Below are 10,694 nucleotides of genomic sequence, written 5' to 3'. Positions count from 1 at the left end.
GTCCCAAGGGGCAGGCTGGTGCAGTCCACACCAGCTGGACAGCCCCATCATTATCAGAGGCAGTTCCTACAGGCCACAGTGACAGACTCAGTGGGACTCTGACCACTTTCTCACATGTCTAAGCCAAGGGCACTGTCCTGAAGTAAACATTACTGATGATCAATGGTGCCACCAGCCCGACATGATGTCACTAGTAGCACAGTCTTTGTCTGTCTCTATAGGCACATTATAAAGTGAATTTTAATTTATTACCTTGTTCTGACCATTCATCAAACTTCTGTCCCTGGAACCTAGGAGACAGGAGGGCTTATTTGGAAATATACATGGAGCCCACTAAGTGCCAGGCCCAGAGTCAGACATGAGACCCCAAAGACAAGTGAGACAGGTCCCTAACCTCAAGGAGTTTGAGATTTTATGGAGGAGAGGGGTGAGCACACAGGTAACCATGTAGCAACATGTAAGAGGCAGAGGGAGCTGGGAAAGGCACGGGGGTCCTCAAGAGGGATGGGAGTAAGGGCATGACAGTGACAATCAGAGCTCTGCTGGATCAGGCATCCTCTCTGGGTCCGCTTGTGCTGGGAGCTTGGCCACTATGGCCTCAGTTCTCACAGTCACTCCATGTACTGGAATTCAGGGGAGATTTGAGCAGGGGCTTGACGGAGGAGCAGGATTGCTCCAGGTGGAGAAAGAGATCATGTGGGGCAAACACCACCATGTGGACATCATGGAATAGCCAGCCAGCCCTCACAATGGGGAGTGACCTACAGTGAGGCTCCAGGTCTCTGCCAGCATGGCTAGACTGGGCTTTACAGGTGAAAACCAGAGTTGACATTAGTGTCCCCAGGTAGCAGGGAGCCTGGGGTTAAGGGAACATGGCTTCAGGATACAGGGATTCTGAGAAAAGTAGAGAAGAATCAGGGTGGGTGTGTTCATAGAGAGGCTTTGCGAAATCCTTTGGGTTATTATTTGATTAAATTCAGAGATAGAACTTAATGTATATGTTGGCTTCAGATTTGCCTCATAATTTTAGAAGCTGTGATTTCCTGGATTAAGTAACATGCCCACAAAACAAAACTGAGACCTTTCTGAGCCTTTTAGAAGGTCAAAGTGGGCCAGTTCCTTTGTGTGGTGATCTTGGCCATCAGAAGAGTGATTGTTTCCTAATTGCTCAGATGTAATCATCCTGATTAAAAACTACAGTTTGCCTGAAGATCATGAAGTTGGAGTTACATGAAAGGGAGCAAATTTTCAGCAAAGGGAGGGAATTTACTGAGCATTAGGGGTGCCCCTTCCACAGAATCGGCTTGTGTGGGTGGGGTGGTGGAAGCAGATGGAAATTTCTTCATGTACCCCTAAGAGTACAGAATCTTCAGGAGTGGAAATGACACCTGTGCAAGTTGTCCAGACTAGGGGGGAGAGAGAGGGCTACTTCAGGCTGGAAGGGATCTGTCACTTAGAGCAAAGTGTCCATGGCTCAGTCACTTCATCACTGAGAGTCCCACTTTCCTATCTGTAAAATGGGACCAATACTATTCACAGCTTGTGCAGAAGAAAGGACAGAAGTGGAAATGCCATGGGAGGGCCATGGGAGAATTAGAACAGCTGCTATGAGGTCAGGGCCAATCTAGCAGATAGGTATAGAAAAGACCTCAGGCTGGGCATTACAGAGCACTTCTCATGAGTTGCATAAGTGCAAGATCCAGTCTTTGGGCCTTTTCTTCCAAAGTCAGGGACATTTTGAACAAATTTGCATGCTACCTGCAAAAAGCCTCTAATTTCCAGAGTCAAAACATGCCAGTGCAAACCCCTGTATTTGCATTCAAACCTGACTGCCAGCCAGAGGCATGTCTGGAAGGTTGAATATTTCCCCAATCAATTGAATCACATTGTGGATTAGGAGAGAGTTCTTTTATCCTGGGAAGGACAGGGACAGTCCACATCAGACCTGTTTTGTTTAGAACAGTTTTTGCCGTATGTCCTTGGCTATTTGCTTTGTGTGTCGCCTGTTCCCCTGGTAGAATGTGACCTGATGGGCAGGTGACAAAGATTCTTTGCTTGACCAAACTTTAGTCAAGCTCATGAACCTTCTCCTGGGCCCATCTTGAGTACTTTTGTATAAAATCCTGTTTTAGCAAGAACCTGCAAAGTTAATTTAGCCAGACACCCCCCCCCCCCATCTGATCACCTTCACTGTCTCCTTCCCCCCACCTCCCCCAGGGGATGTCTGGTACCCTGGCCTGCCCTCAGCAGGAATCCTGTTGGATCAGTTTAGCCAGAATCCCCCTTACATCTAATGTTTCCTCTTAGTAATTTTCCATCCATGGGCCCCACCCTACTATTTGGCTGTAAATGACCACTTGCCCAGGCTCTATTTGGAATTGAGCTCTGTGTAGCCCTGCGTAAGCTGAGGTCTCTTTCCCCTATCGCAATATTGTGGAGTTTTTTTAATCACTTTAACTACTGTCTGGTTCTGGTTTTTCTCTGACACAGGGCTGGGTATCCAGTTGCCTGCCTCTCCCTATAAGGTGGGCACTGCAGGGCAGCCACCTGAGGCTGTGGCTGGGAAGAGGAACCAGGGTCTTGGGTCACTCCTGGCTATCCCTGGGGGAGACATTGGGACACTGAAACCAGGCCTGACGGGACCTCACCAGGGAAGGGAATGTGGATGGTCTGTCTGAGATGAGTCGGTAGATATTGTTTCCCAGCTCTTTCCCCTGGACTTTATGGCTTGTTTCTATGGTGACTGAAGATGATTAGATCGGGAGTCACCTGCTCTTTCTAGCTTCAGGCCCTCATAAGGTCATTCTCAAAACTTCCCTCTTTGCCTTTCTTTCTGAACATCAGCGCTGATCACTAGCCTTATGGGGGGCCCCTGGATCCCGAAAGCTGGTGTCGGGCTCAGTCCTCTGGGCACAGGATCAAGTCAGATCCAGATAAAGCTCGGACTCCTGCTTAAATTTGATTTAGATAGGCAACGAACAATTGTTTTAGTATAAGTATATCCTCAACATCGTTTGGGAATATACCTATACTAAAAAAGATGGATTGTTTATCTGAAACTCAGATTTCAGTGGGCATCCTGTATTTCATTTGCTCAGGCTGACAGCCCTGCTGGCCTGGCACCCAGCTCAGTGCCCTCGCTCAGAGAAGGTGAACCATGACGTCAGCTGCACTGAACTGCTGTGTCTCAGGCAAACCTCTTCCTTTCAATATGCTGCTCAGTAAGCTCACGGTATCTTTTCCCTCTGATTCTGTTAAGTCTCTAAATTGATACCAGTCCTTGGAGGTGGGTCTCACACTGGGGAACCCCCAAGCTCCTGAGTTTGACACCCTTCTGATTAGAGGCGAGGGCGGGGACATCTGTAGGGGGTTCTGAGGCAGGCGGGGTTGAGAGCATCTCCTTCTTGCACACACTTTTAGGGTATTTCAGCTCCCATGCAGCCCAGACATGGATACCCCAAGGAACATGATCTAATCCAACCCTCTTGCTTTTCAGATTACAAAGCCTTGTCTCAGAAAGGAGGACACTTGCCCAGTAGTGACTGACTTGTGAACAGTATTATTTATTTGGATTCAGTTTTTATTAATTTAGCTTACTCTGGATAGTAATTAAAGAATCGACTGACCCTATTCATGCTTAATTACATTAAAAATATTGCAACCTGCAAACAAACTACCGAAAAACAAAGTATTTTGAAATATTTGGGAGACACTGAACATGGTCTGGAAAGTGAGTTATTGGTAATTTTATTAGTTGTATTTGTTTTCTATTGCTGCTATAACAAACTACCACAAGCATAAAAGAACACACATTTATTATCTTACTGTTCTGGCGGGCAGAAGTGAAATGTAGTCACCAGACTAAAATGAAGAACTGTGTTTTTTCTGGAGGCTCTAGGGGGGAATCTGTTTCCTTGCCTTTTCCAGCTTCTAGAGGCTGACTATATTCCTTAGCTGCTGACCCCATATCACTCAGACCTTTGTTTCTCTAGTCTCAGGTTCTCTGACTCTGACCCTCTGGCCTCCATTTGTAAAGACAAAATCCTTGTGATTACACCAACCCCATCTGGGTAACCCAGAAAAATCCCCCATCTCAAGATCCTTGGTTTAATCACATCTGCAAAGTCCCTTTTGTCATGTAAGGTAACACATTAGCACGTTTTGGGAATTAGGACATCAACATCATTACTCTGTCTGCCACAGTTGTGATGGAGGTTTCTTGATTACATCAAATAAATCCTTAGCTGTAGAGAGTGAAGTAATTACAAGTGAAATGATTTGCTTTAAAATATTTGTTATGGGCTGAATGTGATGTCTCCTCAGAGTTCATTTATTAAAGCCCTAATCCCCTGTGATGGTATTTGGAGGGGGGGCCTTTGGGAGATAATTGGGGTTCTATTAGCTTAGCGGATGGAGCCCTCATGATGGGATTAGTGGCCTAATAAGAAGAGGGAGAGAGTGATCTCTCCACGTACACACACTGAGAAGGGCTACATGAGGGCAGGGCCAGAAGAGGGTGCCTGCAATGGAAATGACAGTCCCCTCCAGCAACCAAATTGGCCAGCACACTGATCCTGGACTTCCCAGCCTTCAGGACTGTTTTTAAACTACTCAATCTATAGTAGTTTGTTATGGCAGCTTAAGCAGACTAAGACAATTCCAGAAAAAGAAAAACCCAAAAGCAACAACAGGAGAGAAGAATGGTAGAAACATGGTGGCTGTTGAAGCTGAGTTTTGGGTACGCGGAGGCTCACTGTACTATTTTCTCTTATTTTCTGCACGTTTGAAATTTTCCAGAATAAAAAGTTAAACGTGCAGTCTTTATGATACTGATACATGGATAGATGTACAAGTAAATGGAAAAGAACAGGAAGTCCACAAATACTCCCAAATACAGTAGGAATTTAGTAAATAAAAGCATGGCATTTCAAGTGAGTGGGGATTATTGAAACAGTATTGGGACAATGGAGATCCAAAAAAAAAAGAAATTTGGATTCCTACCTCTCACCTTACACCAAAATAAATTCAGTTTAAGGAAATATTTGACTGGAAAAAAATTAAAGCATAAAATTTCTACAAGAAAATATGGAAAGCCATTTAAAAAATTATAATAGTTCTGCAGTGGGGAAGGGCTTCCTGACTATGATACAAAGCCTTGCATGGGAGAAAAACATAGATAAAATCAGAGATATATGACAGTCTGTGAAAAATATTTGCAACTCACATTACAGTCAAAGGGCTAATTTCCTTGACATATAAAGAGGTCTTAAAAAATCAACATGATAGGCATTTCTCCAAAGAGGTTATACAAATGGCTAATAAGCACATGAAAAGTGCTCAACCACACTCAGCGGGGAATTGCAAATCAAAGCACAGCTACCACTTGGCTATAATGGAAAAAAACAACACACCAAACACAAAATAACAAGTGTTAGGATATGGAGAAATTGGAACTCTCATGCACTGTTGGTGGGAATATAAAATGCTGCAGCTGCTTTGGAAAACAGTTTGGCAGTTCCTCAAAAGGTTAAATGTAGACTTACCATATGACCCAGCAATTTCACTCTGAGTATCTACCAAAAAGAAATGAAAACATATGTCCACCTAAAAATTTGTACATAAACATTTATAGCAGTATTATTCATGATAGTCAAAAAGTAGAAACAACTCAAGCATCCATCAGCTGGTGAATGGATAAACAAAATGGGGTCTATCCACGCAATGGGGTATCAATCAACCACAGAAGGGAATGAAGCACTGATACATGCACCAACCTGGGTGAAACATGGAAACGTGATGCTAAATGAAAGAGGCCAGTCACAAGAACCACATTTCATATGATTCCATCTATATGAACTGTCCAGAATATGCTAAACTAGGGAGAAAGTAGATTCGTGGTTGCTTAATTGTGGGAGTTGTTGAGGATGAGGGTTGTGTGGGGAGTGACTAATAATGAAGACTGTGTTTCTTTTCGTGGTGGAGAAAAAATGTTCTAAAATTAATCAGTGGTGATGGCTGTACAACCCAGTGAATCCATTAAAACCACTGAACTGTATGTACACTGGATAAATTTCATCATATGTGAATTGTATCTTAATAAAAGTATCAACAAAAATTCAACACAAATAAGACCAGAAATGCAAAAGAAAAATGCGCGATGAATATAACCTGGCAATCCATGGAAAAAACAATACTCAACTTTACTCAGAAGGAAAACAAAAGTTAAAAGTACAATGAATACCATTTTTACCTACTCAGTTGGGAAATTTTAAACCAAGTATGATGCTGTGGTGTTGGCCAGGCTGGAGGGAAACATTTTATGTGCCAAGGGTGGAAGTCCAGTGAGTACAGCCTCTGAGGAGGGCAATTTAGCAGCATCTATCAAAATTACACATGCAAAAAAAAAAATTACATGTGCACACCTTTTGGCCCAGCATGGAGCTGCCCTGCGCCTCTGGACTGTTGACCTCTAGACTTGTTTTACATGAGAAGTAGTTAAACTGCTTATGTTGGGTTTTCTGGTATACGAGACCAAAATGAATCATAACTGATAACCCCAGCAGTTCTACTTCCTAGTCTATAGGTTTCCCATGTGTGTTTGTTATAGCATTATTATGTCCATCAAAAGGAAAGGAGTTTAAATGATGATACCTCCACATACCCCACATGGGAATACTGTGTGGCCTTATAAAGGATACTGTTTATGTGCTAATGTACAGGGACCTCCAAGATAACTTAAATGTCCTGTGTAGAAAATGTTACCATTTATGTAAAAATTAAAAAAACGCTTTAAAATATAGCGGCAGTATCTGGAAAGAAATGCAGAAACTGATAACCCTGGTTGCTTCTGTAGCTGGGATCTGGGTGGTGGAAGGCTGGGGTGAGAGTCTTACTTTTCACAGCATACTCTTTTTGTACCTTTTGGACCATGTGTACCTTTACCTCTTAAAAAAGGGCAAACAGAATAAACGATGCTGTGCCAGTGAGATGGTGTACCCTGCAAATGGGACCCTTCCTTTACTCTCACTACTGGAATTGAAAGACATGTAGCTTCCGCAGAACACCAGGGACGTTTGGGAAGCACGGTTTTGCTGTCCAAGCTGTGTCATGGTCCTGGCGACTGGACACTAACTTGCTGTGTGTGTTTAGGTTGGTCACTTTCTCTCTCTGAATTCCTCAGCTGGACCACCTGACAATCTAAGAGCCTTCGGGATCCCAGGCTCTGCGCCCGCAGGCCCACCAATATGACATTTACTTCACGGCCGCTAGATGGCGTGCTACCCCTGTTGCTAAAGGAGAGGTACTGGGGCTGGGGCCCATCCAGCTTTTAAAAATTTTTTTAAATTAATTTTATTTATTGATTTTTAGAGAAGGAGAGAGAGAGAAACATCAACTTGTTGTTCCACTTATTTAACTATTCATTGGTTGCTTCTTGTATGTGCCATGACTGGAGATCGAACCCTCAACCTTTAGGGCAATGCTTTAACCAACTGAGCTACCCAGCCAGGGTCCCATCTAACTTTTAAAATTGAGTCACCTGGTGTGAGGAGCACCACGGTGGTTGCCAAGAACAAGCGCCTTGCAAAAGAGGGAGCCAAGAAGAAAGTGGAAAGATCCATTTTCTAAGAAAGGTTGGTGTAATGTGGAAGCACCAGCTATGTTCAATATAAGAAGTAGTGGGAAAGCACTAGTCATGGGAACTCAAAGAACAAAACGGCCTCTGATGGTCTCAAGGGTCGTGTGTTTGGAGTGAGTCTAGCTGACCTGCAGAATCATGAAATTGCATTTAGAAAATTCAAACTAATGACTGAGCAAAACCTGCCTGACTCATTTCCATGGCATGGATCTTACTCATGTGCTCCTCGGTAAAGAAATGGCAGAGCACGATCGAAGCTCGTGTGGATGCCCAGACTACCGGTGGTGATTTGCTTCATCTTTTCTGTGTTGGTTTTACTAAAAAGTACAACAAACACATTCAGAAGACCTCTTATGAGCAGCATCAGCCGGTCTGCCAAATCCAGAAGAAGATGATGGAAATCATGACTTGAGAGGTGCAGACAAATGACCTGAAAGAAGTGGTCAATAAATTGATTCTAGACGGCATTGGAGATACACAGAAAAGGCTCGCCAATCTATTATCCGCTCTATGATGTCTTTGTTACAAAAATAAAAATGCTGGAGAAGCCCAAGTTTGAATTGGGAAAACTCCTGAAGCTTCGTAGTGAAGGTCACAATTCTGGAAAAGCTCCTGGGGATGAGACAGGGGCTAAAGGTGAGTAAGATGATGGATATGAGCCCCCAGTCCAAGAACCTGTTTAAAATTCAGACTTTTTGTGGTGACAAATAAAAAATCCTATCTGTGAAAAATATCCTTGAGTCACCTGAGGGAATTTTAACATAAAAAAAGCAAACCCACAGTAGTATCTTGGCCATTGTAGGGTAAGTGATTCAAAGAAGTAAATGACAAAAAAAGAGGGCCAAGGGCTCAAATGGTGGAGGGTGCAGTCAGGCGTCCTCAGGCAGGGTGGCAGGGTGACAGGGTGGATTGGCCTAAGAGGCTGGCGGGACCCCAGGCCTGGTGCAAGCTTTCAGACTCCGTCAGTTTGGGGATGCCTCGGCTGGGTAGAAAGACTTGAAAGGCATGGGCTGTGGAATCAGGGTGGGCTGCTCTGCCGACCTCTCTGAACCTTTGTTTCCCACCTGTGAAATGGGTATAACAGTCATAGCTGCCATGTAGGGTTGACCTGACAAATAAATTATATGTAGTTCTCTTAGTCTGTGCCCTTGAGACACATCAGTAAATGTAGCTGCCGTGTGTATAAAGAGTGGAGAAGCTTCCTCTTCAGTGGGCACCTCCTCCTGGGGATTGATATCCCTGGCCCAGAGCCCAGGTGGGAAGCTTGAGGGCTTCTCGGAGGAAGCAGTCCCCTGGTTCAAGGCAGCAGTATTCCAAACTATTTTGGAGACGGAGCTAATCACTGCTGGGCTCAGAAGGCATTCCCTAGCCATCCAATGTAGACGGTTCCCAGATTTTACTTTTTATGGGGACATGCGAGGAAAGTACTGCGTATCTTTGCTTAAAAGTGGTTCTGTTTAAATATTATAAAATGTAAACTCTATGGAATAAGAAGGGAGGATAGCCTTTTTAAGAAGTTTTGGCCAAAGCCAGCATTTGAAACTGCTGGAAATCAGCAGGGCTGTTAATGTGCAATTTTTAGTGACTCTGGGCAAAATGACCTTTTCTCCACAGCAGAGATGGGTTTCAGCGGGGAGGGGCAGGCAGGGTAACTGCGTCCCTCCAGGAGGACAGTCTTTTCCTGAGTGAAAAATGGCCTTGTGGAGGGGCATCAGGCACCTCCTTGCTCTCTTTCCCAGCTGAGCATCTCCCCAAGCTATGAGCCTGGAGCAAGGGGCACCCTCTTTTTTTCCACACAAAGGGGCTGCTTGCTTACATGAGGCTGTGCCTTCCAGAAGGGGCTCCTTTTCAATTGCCCCCAGGGGGCACCCCAGCTTGCTCTAGCCTTGGGAGAGTGGAGTGGAAGTTGGTTTTCCCTTCTCCCAAGTAGAGGCCCTGCAACCTTTGCTTGATGTCTGTCTGGCTTGTGCAGCAACACCCCACGGGGCCTCGTGTTTGCTTGTTACATCCATACACCTAGAGACATCTCTGGCTTCATGTGACACTGATGACACCATGCTTACAACCTTTCTGGGTTGGGGTGGGCAGAAGTTGACCAGAAGCACTGACGGCCTCCCCACTGATCCTCCAGTCAGGAGGTGTAGGGAGGCTGGGCCACTGAAGCGTGTGCTTGGCTCACCTGGATGGGCCATGTTCAATGCCCCTGCATCTTGTGTTTTATAAACATCTTTTTTTGAGATAACACTCACATATAATAAACTACACATATTTAAAATGTAGAATTTGATAAATTTCGATATATGTGTATACCTGTGAAACTGTCAGCGCAGTCAAGGTAGTGAAAGTCCCTGTCACCTCAAACCTTCCCTGTGCCCTTTCTAACATCCCTCCTGCCACCACACCCCTTCTCCCCTTTAACCATGGACTGCTTTCTGTCCCTCTAGATCAGTTTACACTTTCCCCAGCTTTATATGAATGGACCCCTACAGCACATACTCTCTTGCATCTGACTTCTTCCACTCAGCACTATGATTTGGGACTTGTCTGAGCTGCGCAGATCACTGGTTCGTTCCTTTGTGTTGCCGGGTAGGAGGTCGTCTTGGCATGGACACACTCAGCTGGTTTATCCATTTACCTGCTGGCGGATGTCTGGGTTGTTTTCAGTGTTTGGCTGTTACAAGCTCTGCAACTTGTGTTGATGTGGAAGGAACACTAATCAGGGAGCCTGGAGCCCCTGGCTTTGTCACCACTCACTGCATACACGTCCCCTCTTCTCTCTGAGACTCAGTGTTTCTTCTGAAACAAAGCACTGGACTCATGGTTCCTCAAGTCCCTCCAGCTCTGACTGTTGATGCCTATGTTTTTGTGTTGTTCTGGCACCTTATGTCCCATCCCGCCCTGATGTGCTCATGGTGACAGTGGGGCTCATGGCGGAGGCTGGGCCTGGTCAGGACCTGGGTATTTGGGCGCTGCACTGCTCAGGCCTCACTCTGGAACCCCAAGGAGGAAGTCCTTGCTGCCCATCAGTTCTAGTGGACTTAAGTTAGGGAGTTTGGAA

This window comes from Miniopterus schreibersii (genome assembly GCF_964146895.1).
Source record: "Miniopterus schreibersii genome assembly, chromosome: 13".
NCBI lineage: Eukaryota > Metazoa > Chordata > Mammalia > Chiroptera > Miniopteridae > Miniopterus > Miniopterus schreibersii.
The sequence above is the reverse complement of the archived record's forward strand: the minus strand, read 5'-3'. Positions refer to the sequence as shown.